The 18,880-nt window shown below is 45.5% G+C and overlaps 1 protein-coding gene across 2 annotated transcripts in view; it reads right to left on the bottom strand.

Annotated features, from left to right (window-relative positions):
- The window catches only part of ALPK1 (alpha kinase 1), a 323,413-nt gene extending 304,909 nt beyond the window's left edge, over positions 1 to 18,504 (bottom strand). Inside the window, exon 1 of one of the 2 annotated variants that reach the window (XM_069241565.1) lies at positions 18,321 to 18,504. The gene's annotated coding sequence lies outside the window, so the exon portion shown is untranslated. Of the gene's footprint in view, positions 1 to 7,752; positions 7,834 to 18,320 lie in introns of those variants that run through there. The other variant, XM_069241574.1, reaches the window with a different exon arrangement.
- Positions 18,505 to 18,880: the final 376 nt, after the last annotated feature.

Below are 18,880 nucleotides of genomic sequence, written 5' to 3'. Positions count from 1 at the left end.
TATTTACTAAGGGTGGTTCTATGCTAACATACAAACCCACACATACATAATAAAAGGTCACTCAATGTATAGACATACACACTGTGAGACTGCATACACCCTATGTGATATGTACTGGAGAAAGCTCTAAAGCAGAGGCTCTCACATCCACATTCCCACAACTGTCGTTAGGTTCATGACATGTGAAAATATCCAGGCAGCCACCAATGACTTATTATTGTATTTTCTGGACAGAGGGGCCACTAGGGCCAGAAATGTAATCTAGACCTGACTGTGCTTTGTATGGTTTCATGGACAAGCTTGGTGGGTGCATAAGAATGATGTGTCAAGTCATAACTGAAGCCTTCTCACCCACACAAGGATCGGCATAGATGGGGACCAAGGGCCTAGTGAATTGTGCTATGCCTGTTAACAGACGTTTATTTCTCTTGTCTTTGCAACTTGCTACCACACATCTGCTGCATCCTACTGAATCCAGGTTGGCTTTACTGTTTGTAGAAACTAAATAATTGAATATCATATGGAGCACATCCGGCCAACTGAAAGCGAAGACTGTCATATGGGTAAAATCTGGGCACAAGGTCACATTGGCATGTGGGATCATTGCTGGGCACTTAGCTGTGACATGTGTAGAAGGTATACTGCAGCAGATTTCATTGACAGACAAATGGGAGATACTGGGATGGAGAAAGGTCCCCTGCCTGGCTCCTTAGTGCCAGGGCTCCTACTCTGAATTCACTGGAGCATGCAGCAGTTTTTTCAGCCCCCACTTCAGCACAAGAAGATAATGTGTGTGCGTTGGAGAAACGTTTGTGACAAGGATTGGGGTCCAGAGACGGCCTCTGAGGTCAGAGGGGCACACCTTGTGCACCCACCATCTCATGGGTGTGACTACTGTCAGTTAAACAGGCTTTACAGGACTGACAGTGGTTGCAATGATATGCTTTTAGTATCAGAACTTGTCTTTATACCGGTTACCTGCTAGGTAGGGTGGCCTACCAGTCTCCCCCTTATTGTGTCTTAATTTGGTCTGCCAGTCCCCTGCAACTCCATAATCCATATGGGACAAGTATCTTACATAAGAGTATCATTTAGTGTGTGGAAGATGCATATATGGAGCATTCGTGAGACAAGTGGACACAATTGCACTATGGTTCTTTTTGTCACTGTGGCAGTTTATCCAAGACGAGCTGGAAGGAGAGCCCACACAGCAGATGTAAATTGTCAGGCCCTCCACTAACATTCCAGATATTCTTTTTTTAGTGGATCCGGCTGAGTAGTGGTAAGGGAAGAAGACAGCGTCATTTTGAAGCTATGGAGTTTTCTTTACCCTTTCCTGGCCTTTGTTCTACACCCAACATTTTAACAGGTAGTTAAATGGAGCAGCCTCGCTTGCCTTCACATTCTAATTTTGGGCTTCTCGGCACTGGACACACACAGCTCTATCCCATCTTCCCGCACACACCTTGTGAAAAAGACTAAGGGGGTTATTCTAACTTTGGAGGAGGTGTTAATCCATCCCAAAAGTGACGGAAAAGTGACGGATTTACCACCAGCCGTATTACGAGTCCATTATATCCTATGGAACTCGTAATACGGCTGGTGGTATATCCGTCACTTTACCGTCACTTTTGGGACGGATTAACACTCCTCCAAAGTTAGAATAACCCCCTAAGTGCATTAAGCAAAAGTGCAGAGCTGCCAAACATCAGTCTCAGAAGTGACTTTTCGAATACACTAGCATTGTCTGGCACTTTGGTATAAAAATAATGTATGAATTTCCCGAAAGAGTACAGGGTGTTCTCTACCAGGAGTCAGGGTCCCACACCAGTCAGAACCAGGTCTGTGCTCCAGGGATGGTGCAACTACTGCCAACTCCACTTGTAAGGTCCAGGACCAGAAACCTGAGAAAATTCCCTGAGCCTGCCAGAAAGCACTGCTTGAAATCTGCACTGACTGCTCACAAGGGGTTCGGAGATGCCCTTGAATGAGGAAAAAGCAAAAAAACTGATGATGGACTGAATGCTGAACAATGCAAACACTCACCCCCCAGTCACAAACATCTGGGTTTAATCCATCAATTTATTTCCTCACCATGCCACCCCAGTTTGAACCCAGCCATGTGCAAATCAGTCTTGACCCTGTTCCTCATGGGAACAGTCCAGCCCGAACTGCCAAGCCAGCTCCTCCCTGGACCGGAAACAAGCTTCTGGGACCGGTTTCGGGGCATCACCCTTTTTCAGCCAGACTAGCTTGATTCCAGAGGCATGGTGAGCCCAGGATCCACGTCTGGGCATACCCGGCTCACTCAGGATGACAAAAGCAAAAAGAACAGATGATAGATGGAACGCTGAACAATGTAAACTCTCACCACCAGTCACAAAGATCTAGGTTTAATTCATTGTTTTTTTGCTCACCATGCCACCCCAGTTTGGACCCAGCCATTTGCAAATCAGCCTTGACCCTGTTCCTCATGGGAACAGGCCAGCCTGAACTGCCAAGCCAGGTCCTCCCTGGACAGGAAACAAGCATCCTGGGACATGTTTCAGGGTATCACCCTTCATCAGCCAGGCTAGCTTGATTCCAGTGGCATAGTGAACCTGGGACCCATGTCTGGGCATACCCGGCGCACTTAGGGTGACAAAAGCAAAAAGAACAGATGATGGATGGAATGCTGAACAATGCAAATACTCACCCCCCGTCACAAAGATCTGGGTTTAATCCATCGTTTATTTTCTCACCATGCCACCCCAGTTAGGACCCAGCCACATGCAAATCAGTCTTGACACTGCCCAGAAGAGAAGGACCGCTAAGGATCCAAGACAGGATGAACCAAAATAGCCACTGCATCTTGGAAGGACCATCAATATTCACACCAAAAGTGAGGTCTGTGAGTCCTAAGAGTCTTATCAGCATGTGAATCACTTTGGAAGTGTGCTCTTAGCTTTGTTTCGGACAGTGGTCTTGTGTAAGGAGTCGAGGAAGCAACCGCAAAGCTAAGGCCAGAGAATCTAAGGGCCACAAGCAATGCAACTTTCAGACAACTGGGCCATTGTTGGAATTACTGACACTCATTTAGCTGGGCATGCACCTGTGTCAGAACCGTGCAATAGAAGACATTGGCATTGCTAGGGCAATGAGCTGATGATCCCAATCTTGGACCATGGATAGCGCACACCATCTGGATTGGTAAACCTGACAACCAGTCGCGGCTTGCTTCGCTCATAAGGAGCGGGGCGGGGCGACGTGCGGGGAGGTGGGAGCGGGACTAAAATTTAATAAAATAAAAAAAATTAACACTTACCTTCTAGCAGCCGCACCGTTCCTCTCCTCTGCTGGCTGCAGGTAGGCACAGGCTCCCAGCCTGCCCTACGACCAATATTGACAGTGCTCAGAGCAGTGTCAGGTTTCACTGGCATTCCCAGGCAGAGTGGGAGCCTGTGCAGGCTCTCTCCAGCCCGGCAACTGTGTTGCTGGGCTGGAGAGAGCCTACTGCGCATGTTTGTTTGGCTGGCCCTTGACGGCCGGCCAAACACACATGTGCTCTGATGGGGAGGACTGTGCACTCCCCCTCACTGCTCGTCATCCCAGATGCCCCGCCCCTTTCACATCGAGGGGATAATAAACATAATTATTATCCCCTCATTGTGAACGTTTTGCAGCTTCTGCTGATGGCGGGGGGAGGGGCGACGCTCCTCCACCCTAACAGAGGAGCCGCCCCTGCTGATAACTACTGAGGGAAATGTAGACCAGGTGTAGGCAGCATCAGAAACCGAGATCAAAGGTACTGTGCAACTGAGGGCATGCAGCCCGAATTTGGGAATCTCCAATATTCAACTCACCAGTACTGACTTTGACTAAACCTCTGTAGACCTGATCTCATGAGAGGGGCTGGAGCCATTCAAGTACCACATTGTACCCAAAGAAAATCTCTAAAAGAGGGCCACGGTCAGAAAATTGCACAATCCCCAAAAGAACTCAGTAACAGAGGGAACCACAAGAACTGTGTCCCCAAATGCATCAGTATAATGAATATAGTGTGCCTTTCTGAACCGTTTGTGCAGGTGTTCTGCCATGTGTGCAGAACAAAGTATATTTTCCTTTTATACAAAAGCAATGGCTGGATAGAGCCAAATACTAACGGTGATACTTGGTACTGAGTTTTGAATACAGCATGAAGGTTAAGCCATTGGCTACCAGTGAAAAAAAATCTCCAAATGACACAATCCAAGCCGAGTAACCCTGGTCTGTCCTGGGACTCCTCAAAAAGATCCCAGAGGGGATAATTATGGCTCACGATTGAGCTGACTGTCTTATGAAGGGCACAACCACACAAATGGCATTAACAAACATATCATGAAGAAACCTTGCACCCCGCGTTGATGGCATTGTGGGAGCATACACAAGGAAGATACCCGCACACAGGATGTCATGACACAGACACTAGGACCCTGGAGGACATGATCCTCTCAATCCCAGAACTAGCAATGGTCAGCACTTCATGCCCAATGTGATGGACCAGTTGTGAGAGGAGTCACAGAATACACTAGTGCAGGTCAGTGGAGGGACAGCGTGGGTGAAGATAAGCCCCCATTCCGTAATAAATTAATGCATATATCAGTGAGGGCACACTTAAATAAAGAACATATATAGAATAGTTACTGGCTTTTTTTAACCCTGTTTATTGGCATATATTACTACAGTATATACAGTACAGCAGAGGTATTTAAAGAACACATGACTAGCATCCGCGCAAAAGGCTCCAAGTTGAAACATTCCCTTAACTCCACGCCCGCCCACTCCCCGCCCAGAACGTGCTCGCCCATGCCCAGCCCCGAAACAATGCATCAATATAAGTTGAATGCATCGCACCCAGGTTTCCTTGCCACTCCACCTTCTACCATTATCGTTTCTCAGTAATGAGGCACCCATATACTCCAGTCAGGGAAACTGTTCCCCTAGAATAGTTACTTGGCTTTGTGTCATATTTTCTCACATGAAGACAGAACACCTAGTGATGAAGGTACAATCATAAATCCCTTCATCTATGCAAGGTTTGGACGGTTTGCTTTGCCACAAGAAGGAGGGCTAGCTCCGGTGAGAGTATCTTTCTTTTCTTGCTCTGTGGTGTAGTACTGTGGAAGCAGAGAGTTCCAAGCTACTCTTCTATTACATACATGTCATGGGAGCTCAAACCTTTGATTTTAAATACGTAATGGAGGTAAGGCCTTCTTCACAGTGTGTGCGCGTCAACATAATCTTACCTCATGAGACTGGATTACTGCCATGGGGAACTCCAGGTCTGTGCAAGAGCAAAAAGCTGCAACCAACCCTACTGAGCTATTGGTGGATTTCAGTAGATTGGTCACATGCACTGAACTTAAAAGAAAGGAGCAAAGAGGAGAAAACTGACTAAGGCTCAATTCTTTAATTCATGAACTGACCAACCCCGCATCTCAAAACGTATGTCAGGTAATGTAATGGAGAAACTATTTATAGAGTGTGCTGATACCTATAAAGGTGTCCTGTGTAATGTAACTGCCAAGGGCCAAAACAGAGGTAAGCTCGGAATACCATACAGAGTAAATTAAAAGTAGCCTATTTGGCTACAGATAGCCAATGTAGCATAGATACTGGAGGTAGGGGTGCAAAGAGTGCTGCAGCACCCCCAAAAGAGCCACGCTGGAGTTCAGAAGGAGAATAAGCAGGAAAGCTGCCTTTACATTTTGTTTTCATCTTGTCACATCCGCCGTACGTTCAAAGACAGATGGCAACTGCCAGGTAATGCCATCTGTCAAATTGTTCCTTATTCTTTTGCATCAACATTTTCATTTACTTTACTTTTTCTGACTATAAAGTGAGAGCATTTCGGAAAGTTAACTATGTGACAGTCTTGCTGGGGTACAGGAAATGTGATAGAAAGGCGGTATTGTGTCAATTGTTTTCTAACACAAAAAAATGTAATATCTGCAAATGGACAGTACAAATTATTAAAAAATTATGAGCAGTTAGGAAAGCACAATGAAGCAAATCAAGGCATTTTACTTGGTGATGCGCAAATGACAAATATTCATAAAGCCTGATTTCCACACATTATCGTTTGTGCGCTACATAGTGTTATCAGTAAACCAACGTCTGTGCAAATTGTGTGTCATTTCAATCAAAAGTGTTGTCTGTAAATGACTGTTCGTTACTACACCACGCTTTATTAGAACATTGAAACGTTGGCAGCTCCATTGAAAACAATGGAGTGCGGTGGGCTTTTACTGGCCGGTAAAAGCCCGCAGCGCCAACATTCCAATGTTCGCTTTGTTCACAGCAACAGTTGTGAACAAAGCCTCACGGAGTCCAAGGGGATTTTAATCCCCTCGGGCTCCGTGAGGAATTTGTTTTATTTAATAGAACATTCTGCCCTGAGTGGCAGAATGTTCTAATAGCCTTAGAACCCGCCGTAGTGGGCTCTACCGGCTATTAAAGGCCCTCTCCCTTGTTAAAGGCCCTCGCCTTCGGCTCGGGCCTTTAACGTGAGAGCGGGCCTTTAATAGCCGGTAGAGCCCGCTACGGGTGGTTCTAAGGCTATATTCGAACATTGGAATGTTGGGAGCTCCATTGGAGACAATGGAGTGCTCCAGGCTTTTACTGGCTGGTAAAAGCCCAGAGCGTCAACATTCCAATGTTCTTTGTTCACAGCCACATGTTGTTCTCCAATAGTAAAACACAGACAGTACTCTAACCCTGTTACATGAGGTCCATGCCAATGGTTTGAAAGTCACATTGCCCCAAGAGGCAGTGCATGCTCAATATAGTCCAGAACAAATACACAATGCACACCCAGTGACCTACAAGTGCTGAGAGTCCACACCATGCACTACACAAGTACCCATAACGTAATATAAGACATTTAAAATAAATACATTTATGCAGTCATGCTGGAACCTGGGCATATAGGGTGATGTTGGTGATTCTCATACTGAGCCAAATGGGTTAAATAAGTCTATTTCAAGCGAGCGCTGGCAAGGCTAACAATTTGCCAGCTCTTTAATTCTTTCATCATCTGAGCAGTTTCAGGTGAATGTGTTCATTGCTGTAGCGGCTGAAAACTGTTTGAGCCACATGAATGCACAAATATCACACATTGAGACATGGGTGCTATTATGGATGTAACTCAAATGGCTAGAACCTAGACAGCCGAGCTATGCATCATGTTATGCTCTATTCTGACCACAGGTTCAGCTGTCACACAGAAATAAATATATAGGTTACACAGATGTCACTAGTGTCAACTCCAGCACAGCAAACTTACCTTACAGGTCACATATCAAAGCCCTAGACAGCACATCTAACCCATTTCTTGGCGTTATGTAATTGTAATGGCACGGGCTGCCATAAATAAAATGCTGTGTGTTCATTTACACAAACTATCTACTGTTGTGTGGATTCAGTATCACCTGTCTTAGCATGTTATCTAAATGAGATTAACTTCCCTAGGGTTTCTGCACTTCTGAGGAAGGACTTGGAGGAGGAAATTACATTAGAAGAATTGGGAGAAGGTATAATATCAATGCCAAAAGAAAAATCAGCTGGGAGAAATGGATTCTCAGTGGGAATGTTTGAGGCCTTCCCTTCTCAATTAACTGAAAAATTACTTTAGACCGTCCGGGAAGCCGTCCAGCCCAACTCACTCGGAGGCAGGGGACCGAATCCAGGGAATACATTTGTTTTCTGCAATGTGACGCACGACACAGGGCTTACCTTTCGAAAGCCCTCCATTGATATTCTAGTCTGTGGTGGCATCCTCTGTAGGCCAGTGACGTTGTCAACATCACGGTTTCGGCGTGGGAGTCTGCATCCCTACATGAGGCAAGACGTCCATTATTCACAGGCACAGATCTCAGCGTTTCCTATTCGTCACATGGTAGGACTGGACGCGAGCATGATTTGGCATCTTGTCCTCGGTGAGGGTAAGTGTTATAAGTGTGAGGTGTTATAATGCTAATCTTGTGTTATGTATAATGTGCTGAGTCCCCTATCAACCTAACCTCCCCAACTGTGACACCCCAGGCACTGTCTACAAGTTGCTGGCCCCCTTAGAAGTGAACCATTTTTTTTTCTCTTTAAATTGTCTTGCCTTGGTTTCAGGGTTACTGAGCTGCCCCTTTTCTTTGAGCACCCCATAGAAGTGGAGTTGCTGTAATTTTTCCCTTGCGAGATTGATCCAAAATACGAGCAGGATTTTTGTTCCCTTGTGAAGTTGATCCAAATATCAGAATCAACCGCAAAGAGAGAAATATGTGCTTAAAGTAAAGACAGTTACATGCTGTATGGCATTAAAACTGGCCCTGTATGGCCCAGTATGCATGCCCTTTACATTAATGCTAAAAACATGGATTGATTTACGGACAATGAATGTTCAAAATGGTAAGGTAATGCAAATCAGTGATTTAGTCCCTCTTTTATTTCACATGTTTTAATTAATCTTGCATTCCCCAGGAGTGTTGCCTATTTTATCAAGTATATGTTTCTGTTTTTTTGTGCATCGTATTACTCTTGTATAGTGCATACTTTGACTTGTGCCAGATGTTTATGAGGGGCTTTGATAGAGAGCTCTGGTGCTGAGACTGGATCTGGCAAAGCAAAGTGCTTGTCAGTAGGGTGGTCTCTCTGCAGAGTACACAGAACAATAGGTCATGAATTCTAGTTGCAACTGAAATTCTGTGTAAATGTGTGTGAAGGAGGTACACAGACGTCAAAACATTTAAAAGGTAAAAGAAAATCAAGTGCTTAAATGTGAGTGAGTACAGTGTATGTTTGGGATGGTGAACTGAGGGAGATGCTTTCAGGGGGGTGCTGAAGAGAAAAGAGATGAGGTTGAAGATGTGCAGATGGACGAGATAAGCAGAGAAAAAGGCCATATATATCTAACATGAAGCACACATAGGTCAAAACTCCTACCACAGGCCTCAATAATATTTAATCAGTCTTACAATTTTAGAATTAAAACAGTCCCAGTGTTAATTATTTATAGAAAAAATGTTGTTACTCATTTATCTTAAATAGCTAACAACCATTGACAAAGGGAATAGTACTGGCAAGTTTTAGATTTATGTCTGTTGCTGTTTCATATATCTGCATGCAATAACATCTCAGAGAGAAACCAAAATACTGGTCGGGTGGCACAAGGGAATCACAGAAATTTATTTTACATATTACCTTTTATAGAGGCCCCACTTTTTTCATCCCATTTAAAGACCTGTCTGCACATATTTCTATATGAATGATTGCAGCTAGCACCTGTGGGTGTCCCGAAGCCTAGTTAGAGCATTTTCTACCAAAGTCGATGCAGCACGCAGTGCAAGACACTGGGCAAGCACACACTTCAAAGGGCCTGAAATTGTCACACTGTGCAATTGCCATTACAGTAACTGTTGAACATATTAATGCAGTAAGATATGGTGCCGTTTTTTATGTGTTTAATATTTCAAGAATACACTTTCCCACTACTTTATAAACCTTGCTTTCTCACTAAATTCATGTGTTTTAAAATGCACCACTGCCGATTTTTTTTCATTTTTCTCTTGGAAAGAGGACCTCTCCCCTCCTCGGGCCCCATATTTGTCCACTAAGCTTGCTACATAAAAGTCATACCCAACTTTTACACCCCAACACTTTAATGTCACCAGCCCCAACTGCCTGCAGAATTGTGTAGGAAGGCTGGGACATTTGGTGGGGGACTGTTGTACCTGACATCCTAGTTTTGGTTTCCCTCCAACTTTTTACCTTCCAGTCTATGGTTTTCACTTAGTTTTTTGCTGGCTTTGGGACTCTGCACACTTTACCACTGCTAATGAGTGCTAAAGTGCATGTGCTCTCTCCTTCAAACATGGTAGTATTAGCTTACACCCAATTGGCTTATTTAATTTACTTGTAAGCCCCTAGTAAAGTTATACTACATGTGCTGAGGACCTGTTAATAAAATGCTACTAGCGGGACTGCAGCACTCATTGTGCCATCCACTTATGTAGCCCTTTAAACATGCATCCGGCCTGCCATTGCAGCCTGTGTGCAGTTTTAAGCTGCCATTTTGACCTGGCAGGATAAACCTATTGCCAGGCCCACACCTGCCTTTTAAAAAATATAATTTGTCCTTCGAGAAGGCTGTAAACAGCCCAGAGGGCAGGATGCGGTTTATTTAAAAAGTTGGACAAGCACTTTTAACTTTTACAAGTCCTGGTAGTGAAAAACTGCAAGGCCTTTCTCTTCCCCAGGATAACATTGGGTTATCTCATTACTTTTAATAAGTAGTAACTTTCAATTGGGAGCAGTTAGGAATATTGAGTTTGGTGTCTAACGAATTGTAATTTAAAGCTCTCTTTAATGGTAAGGTTGGATTTTAAGTCACAATTCCGAAAATGCCACTTTTAGAAAGTTGGCATTTTCCTGTTCTGACTGTTTGGTGCCTGCATCCTCCCACTCTCCCTTTGGAGATATCTACACACAATATGTACACAAAATAACCCTCAGAAATAGCATAAAAATACCAGGACCCTAGGGGAGGGCCAATCCATATACTAAAAAAGTGGAATGTGAAACAGTGACCCCAACCAAAGCAAGTGTGGTAGTTAGGTAGGGGCTGGGGCTGGGGCTGGGGCAGCTAGAAACACAAGAGGTAAGTACAGTAAGTGTCCTCAGCAACCAGGTGCAAGGTAGTTACCCACGCAGTTGTCTCATAGACTAACAAATGAAGTAGTAGTTTGTGGAATTCAGTGTCAGGAATCCCCAAGGTGCCTCCTGCGTTATCTGTCAGCATCCCTAGGGATTAGGGTTAAATCATATCTCTGTTCTTGGTTAAACCTTCATGTTTCTAAGTAAACATAATGTGCTGTGTTACACAATTGGTTTTATCAATGCTGGTTTTACCAGTGCTTGTTTGCTAACGTGAGCAGGTTTAGACATGTGCTTCTAATTGGGTGTGGTGTAGACATGTGCTTCTAATTGGGTGTGGTGACTCATCCACATGTGGAAACTCAACTGCTTTCCTGATTGGCTATAAATAGCAGAGTGAAGCATGCCTCCTTGCTTGGCTTTGTTTTGCTTCCTGATCTCAGCATCTGATTTGGCAGTCCAGCCCCTGCTGTCATCCTCGTATTCAGGACTTTTTTGAGGCAATTATTTTCTTCGTTCCTGTACCAGCTGACACCAGGCATTCCTCCAGCGCTCCGGAAAAGACTGCAGCTAAGTGACTAGTATTCTCCAGGGAGTTTGTTCTTTGAGTGCCGCGCTTTCCTAGAAAAGCTGGTGTATTTCAGACCTCGTATTTTGGCACAGTGCTTATCTTGAAGAGACAAATACATTTCTGAACATTCTACATTATTATTGTAGTTACTTGCCTAAATGTGCTTTAGGAAATCTGTTTGAGCTCAAGTACTACAAAAAGTGACAGTGCAATTTTAAAAGAGCATTTGTGTGAATTTTCTTTCTATAATAACATAACCCTTGGATTTAAATTGTGTCATTCATGCCTGTGTTTCAGTTTGATGAATTTGCTTTTTGTAGGGTTTTTCACACACAGAGTGAAACCAAACCAAACTGTGCCACCCTAACTGTTTGAACCCAGAGTGGACATTTGTATTTCTTGGATTGTTTCTGTTCCTTTTAGTTTAACCCTAAGCATGCAGGAAAGTTATATGTGATATAATTAATGCCCTTGTTTGTCTTTCTTGTGCATGATAAGTGCAACCACAGTTCTAGATTGTAGTGTGCAACAGTGAATCTCTGTGAAGCCAGCCCTAGTGTCGCAGTACTTATTGTTATGGTACTCAGTTTGGGCTTTTGGTAATGCCGTGTTAGTAATTGTGCCAACAGTTATTATTATCCAAGAAAAGTGCTGGAGTATCCCGGTGTTCTTCTACCGCTCCCGTGCCCATATCAGAAAGAGAGATTCAGTTTCAAGGAAGTTGAGTGCACTAACTCTACTATCACTCTGTCAACAACGACCTACCCCCCCAAAGATACAGGGTGCCTGGCTGGACTGGCAAGACGTGGCAGTGTTTTGTCTCTTTCTCTTCCACTCCCCCTTTCTTTTTGGGACACCTGCCGGGGTTTCTGTGTCCACCAGGAAGTGCTGAAAGGTATTCCAGGAGGTCAGGGGGCATACCATCGCCCCTGCAGACATCCTGCTTTTCAGGTGAGTGGCCACAGCTAGACATTCAAGACATTTCCGAGTGGACCTTGAGGAACCCAGCAGACAAGAGAATGGAAGGAGGGGTCCCCTACCCCAGGATACCCAGAAGACAGGAGTACCTACACCAGGGACCCGAGAGGAGAAGGGACTCTCTCTGAAGTCAGTGGAGGCCTGGGATTGTCAAGCTTCTGTCATGACCTGTGGACCAGGCTGGCGGAACCCAGGGACTGATTCCAGACGAGGAGGACCTACAAAGGAAGGGGGCATAGTCCAGCACCCTTGGAGGTGCCCAGGAGGTGCAGGTGGCAATTCTCACACTCCTGAAAGTGAAGTTCCTACAAGTTGGTGGAAGAAGTCCAGCTGCGGGGTCCAGGAGCTTCAGAAAAATCCTAGGAGTCACCTACAAGCAGAGCCTCAAAGGTTGCCGGATTGCAGGAGTGTCAGTGACCAGCCAGGTCCCCAACAAACATTGGCATATGCAAACAGGAGCTTGAAGGAATGTTTGCAAAGTTTTGGGGACCAACAAGGTCTAGGAGACTCTACCCAGGAAAGGGAGTCAGGGCTAGCCCTCAGAATACAGGAAGGCCAGCAGAAGTCATTGGAGCACCCAAAGTAAGCCACAGGCGATGGACACGGGGAGTCACAAGGAGACCTCACCAGCACAACAAAACAGAAGTCCCACATCGCAGGAGCTGCAGGACAAGGGCAGATCTTCACGTTGCAGAGTGCTGGAGGCTGGGGTTTCTTGGTGCATGGAGATCTCCTGGAGGAAGGGTCAACAAGCCTTGGCAAGTGCAACAGTCGCAGTGCACAGGGGTTCCAGTCCACTGGCAGGAGCAGGGGCCCACAGTCCCTAGGTTGGTTAGAAGACAAGCAGGATCCAAAGGATGCCACAGACTCACCACTTGTGTTGCAGAGTTGTTGGATGTCTGTGGGACAGCAGAGTCCACCAGCCGGTCGATGTTGTCTTGAGGTACCTGTGGTTGCCGGGAGTGAGTCCTTCACTCCAAAGGAGATTCCTTCATGCTTCCAGGTGCAAACAGAGTCCTGGTGACCCTGGAGGATGCACAGCCTTGGATGTTGCAGAATTCTTGCAGGATCCAGATAAACAATGTTGCAGTGGGAGCCTTCCCACCAGAAGCAGACGTGTTTCGGTTTCAAAGCAGACCAGCAGAGGTTCCAGAGGCCAGGAGCAGAAGATGTCTTGCAGAGAGTTCCTTGGAGAGTCTAGCTTGACGAATCTGATGACTCATTCAAGGGGAAGCCCTTAAGTAACCCTAAAAGGGAGATGGTCACTCTCTGAAGTGACCCACAAATCAGAGGAGGTCAGGGACGTCATCTACCTGGCCTAACCAGTCAGGGGGTCCCAGAGGCCTCTGCCCATCATGTTTCCAAGATGGCAGAATCAAGTGGCCACCAGGCAGAGCTCTGAGCACCTTCCTAGCTGTAGTTTGCACCAGAGCGGGAACCGGGGGTTCCTGAACTAGTGCAAACCAGATTATGCAATGAGGGCACCACATGTGCCCTTTAAAGCAGTCTGGTTGTGCTAAGACGCCACCCAACCCCAGCCCTTAGACACCAAGTACACAGGGGGAGGTGGTCACACCTCTTTCTTGCAGGCAATCCTTTTTGCTTCTTCTCTGGTCTGAGCTTGGCTCACCAGCAGGAGGGCAGAATAGTGACTGGGTTCAGCAGCAGTGTGGGCTGGCAGCTAGATCCCATAAGGCTGCACAGGCACAGGCAGAACTGGGGGATCCTCTAAGGAATCCCCAGAATACATGGTATCGTGCAACTAACACTGGAATCTGTGTAGTTGCATGATTCCAACATGTTTGATACCAAACATGCTTAGGTGCGGAGAAGCCATTATGTAGTTGGACCACTCGTGTTGACCAGTGTCCACTACATACCTTAAGATGGCTTCCCGCACTTACAGAGTCCAGGATTTGGCCTGGGGTCTGTAGGGGCACCCTGCTCATGCAGGGATACCCTCACACTTAGGGACATGCAACCTGCCCTTGGGCTGAAGGGACTATCAAAGGGGTGACTAATAGTGTCTAAGTGCAGTGACCAGGTTAGGTGGTGAACAGGTGCATTCACCATTTCACACAGGCTGCAACGGCAGGCCTGTAGACACAGTTTGCATGGGCTTCCATGGGTGGCACAATACATGATGCAGCCCATGGGGGACCCCTGGTGTACCAATGCCTTGGGTACCTAAGTACCATATACTAGGGACTTACATAGGTGCACCAGTATGTTAAATGTGGGTGTAAATTGTTTACCAACAACCAAATTTAGGGGAGAGAGCACAGTCACTGGGGTCCTGATTAGCAGGATCCCAGTGAACTACAGTCTAAACACACTGACATCAGGCAAAAAGTGAGGGCAACTATGCTAGAAAGATGGCACTTTCCTACACTCACAAATAGCTTGACGCTCGCTTATTGTGAACCCAGGCAAGATGGGGCCAGGGCAGGGAGGCAGGAAATTCCAAACATGTCTAGGAGTGGAAACCTCCACAACCTTCTCCTACTTCAAAGTGGGCACAGGTATAAATAATGGACCCTCAGACCCAACATTTCAGTACATCTCTGAACCTGTGGAAGGCTCAGAAGAACTGTTGTGCTGCTCTGCAAGAAGAACTACTAGTCTGTTGTTCTGCTGTCTGCTGGCCTGAGTGAAAGGACTGGGCCTGCATCTTGAACCCAGGATCACCAGAGTGACTCTAAAGGCTAGTTGGCTGGCCTCCTGATCAGAGCCTCAGGGACAGAAAAGGCTCTAATCACCTTGACCTAGCACCTGGACCCTGTCTGCTGAGTCCTAACCCCCCAAGTGGTGTCACCCTAGTCCTGGACCCTTGGAAGTGGGCCTGAAGGTGCTCTACCTGCCCAACTGTGGTCCTGTAAACTGACTCAGTGTGACGCATCTCCTCACAACCGCATCTGAACTGCCACAGTCCAGAGCATCCCTGACGCTGGACACTGCATCTCAGCTCACAGTCTCCTTTGAACCATTGCAGCGAGGCACATCCTCGATGCAGGCCTTTGCATAGCAAGCCCCTCACTGACGACATCTTCGATACACGACGCAAGAATCTGCATCGCAACCCAGCAGCTCTTTAGAACTGTCACTGCACAATGCATCTTTGATGCACGACTTCGCACCGCTAGCCCCTCATCAGCACTCTCGACAACAAAGCAGGACTCTGCATCACAGCCCTGCAGCTTCCAGGATTTAAGGTACTTTTGTTCAGCAGACCTAACTCATCCCTGTAGGTGGTCCACCTTCCATCCTGGTCGGCATGAATTTGTGATTTTGTCCTGGTCTGGCACTTTGAGCTTTTAGGAACTATTTTTACTTAAAAGTTTGAATTTGCAAATTTCGGGTCAACTGATTTTTTTTACTTTGGTCTCAAAGAATCATTATGTGCATATTAAAATGCCCACCCTTTGCAAGAGAATTGGAATCTGATCACTGCAATTATTCAAAAGTATAGATTAGACATCGATGATGGCCAAATCGCAGGAGGGAAGTTGTAGTACCTTGGGAGATCTATACCCTGGTTAGGTTTTTCTCACCTTTAAAGAGGCTCAGGAGGTGTTTGGACAGCTTTTAGATATGCTTAGTAGGCTGGGATAGCAAGGAATGTTTGTGTTGATTTTCTGGCTGCCCTTGTTCCCACTAAATCTCTGAGGAGGTTTTTCTGGCTGAGTTCTGGCTGACATAGGATATCATACGTGTAGGGTTATGAAACTGGATAAGCCCAGGTCAGCAGCTAAACCAAGAGGTGTCTGGGAACAGGACGCGAGGGAACAGAGGTGGCAGGGAATGGGCACTGGCCTTTGCTCCGGTGAGGAAGGTTTGTGGTAATATGAGGTTTAAAATCCTACAGTTTAACGTCCTACTTCACACTTAGCCTGACACTGATTATTTTGAGCAAAATGTATCCAGGAAGGTCGCCTCATGTCCTAGATGTGGTGCATATGATGCCTCTGTCCTACACTTGTCATGGTTGTGCCCCTTGATTACTGCCTTTTGGGCAAACGTAGTGGCTAAATTATCAAGGGATAATGGGATACCCCGGGAGCTTACTCTATGCCAGGGCTTGCTGGGCCTAATTCCAAAAGCAAAAAATTAAAAAAATGCAACATACATTTTTACAACTGGTGTTGAGCAGAGGCATATTGTGATAGGGCGGGTGGGAACAAAGTACCAGGCATAGCTCAATGGTTAAAAGGTGCACTGGAATGGGCTTTTTCTGAGGAAAAGAACATAAAAATGTTTTTTTCAGCAAAACTCTTCTGTCTTCATTATCGGTTAACAAAGCACTTTCCAATGTGTAAGTTCTTAATACCAACTGTACAAAATCAATTGTGTTTGATTTAGCAGACTGTAATTTAGCTCTATAATAATCTGAGCCTTGCACAGGGTTTACATGTTAACTGTCTTGCCTCTTCGTTCACTAATGGTTCATGTTTAAAGGTGTGCCATATCTTATGTGATGCTTGTTATACGGTGGTCGTAGCAAACATTATCCGGGCTTGGCTTGTGAACAGGCTCTAAGATCCGAGTCAGATCTTTGACTTGACTCTCATTGCTAGTTTGTAAACTCGCCCACCTCTTGTGATGCTACTGTAAAAAGGAACTGCAATATGTTATGAATGTTACTGTTATAATTTTACAGCACAGATGTCTCATAGACTTTAAGTTTATGTAGCAAAAGGATAGAGACACTGTGACTTTCGACAACTCTCCTGTTTTTTTTTGTATATTTTGTTCCTATGACATATTTATGGAAAACAAAAAATAGATATTTCTTTAAAAAGTAAAGCAGCAGGGGACACACGAGCCAGACTCATAGTCAACCCCAAAAAGTGTTTTACTTTGACACACATCTATAACATACACATGATGAGCATACTTTGCATAGCCAATATCAGAGAGTACATTTGTACACCGTGCTTAGTGGTTTGGTGCGCTTTCCTACATGAAACAAAGATAGCAACGTCCACAGGCAAGTTGAGCACATTGAATTAGTAAATTCACCAACAATTACAATATCTAGAGAAAAAGGATACAGTTAAACAGAAATTATGCCTAGGTGAATTCATTTAGATAAAGAGCGTGGCAACGGACTGGCCTCTGCTGTGCGCCTAAAGCAGGGGTCTTCCATCTGGGGGGCGGGCCTCCTTTAGGGGCCTCAAGTGATCCTGGGGGGGGTGCCAGGCTATGCCCAAAAAAACATTATGCAGATGACAGTGCTTTGTTTTAATCAGAAGTAAATGTACTGTATTTTTAAAAAGGTAACAGAACTTAACTGCAATGTTTGATGATTACTTTTTTCCCCACTGTGGACGCAGCCTTAAAAAGTATGAAAACCACTGGCCTAAACCATACATGTCAACCCTCCCGACAGGCATGAGACTACGGATTTCAAGGTTAGTCTCTCTGCCTCCCAATTTGTGCATGTAAAAACCTGAATCCTCTGCGGGCTTCAGCTGACAGGGCCTGGCCTTGTGTAACTTGGAGTATGCACTGTCAGTAACCTGCTCCTGCAGGCCACTGCACAGCCCTTGCATCACGCTCTCTCTACCTGCCATAACACTTTCTCCCTGCTCAAGACAGGTATGGGGAAACAAGTGTACATTTGTGCATCTAATATCTGATCCTGCAGCATCAGACTTGCAAGTGTCATACATAACAGTAATCCGATTCAGGCCCCAATAGAAGTCAATGGGGGAAATACATTCTCCCTATTTTTTTTTTTTTATAAATCTCCCACTTTTCTTTTCTAAAATGTTAGCATGTATGCTAAAGCCTGCCACCAAACTTGTGCTGTGTCCAGGACATACACTTTTAACGAGAGCACAAAACCAAAGGAGGCATCATTTGGAATGAATATTGGGACATAAAGGATTCAAGAAAACGGCACTGAAACACACGTAAAAACACAATGTTCTGTCGATTCTTAAGAAGGAATTCGCTCAAGATTTACATTCATACAACCATAAATAATCGCTGTCCAAACTGGGGGTGTCTGCGGTTAATAGATGAATGACCCTCTCGGTTTGCACTTATGTTCAGGCTGTCAGAACTACTAGTGTATTAAAATCCCGATTTCGAAAGTGAAACTGACCTGGCTCCCTACGTGAACACGTTGCCGTAAACAGGACGACGTCCGGCAGCAATCGTTGACAGACTGAGCACTTTTTCCATAGGAAAACACACACTGGACGCTGGGAAACACAACGCAGCTTGATCTGGAAACTCCGAAACTGGTACTTCACCAGCTTATACAGGAAGCAGGAGTGCCGGGTGACTACGAAGTGTGACGTAAATGTGGGATTCCCCAATCCCGGTTACGAAATCCCCAGTCACGCCTCTCAGCTGTGTAGCAGTCGCCCGGATCACAGCGTTTAAACAGTGTTTGGGGAGTTGTTCTGTCCTGTCATCACAGTGTTGAGCCTTTTTACACAGCTGAAGACACTCCACAATGTTAAACGTAATGAATAGTGCATTATTGAGCGCACCTCAAGAAGAAGTGCTCTGGCGTCAGATGTTTCTCACAGCGGTGGAAGTACATTATTAAAATAGGTATGTGCACTGCAATGGGTCTCGCATTTTGGAGAGTTATAGCTATTGGCGTTGTAAATGCCTAATTGGGCTTGTCTTGTCCCATAATTTGGTCAGCCCTGC

This window comes from Pleurodeles waltl, chromosome 1_2 (genome assembly GCF_031143425.1).
Source record: "Pleurodeles waltl isolate 20211129_DDA chromosome 1_2, aPleWal1.hap1.20221129, whole genome shotgun sequence".
Classification (NCBI taxonomy): Eukaryota; Metazoa; Chordata; class Amphibia; order Caudata; family Salamandridae; genus Pleurodeles; species Pleurodeles waltl.
The sequence above is the reverse complement of the archived record's forward strand: the minus strand, read 5'-3'. Positions and strand labels throughout refer to the sequence as shown.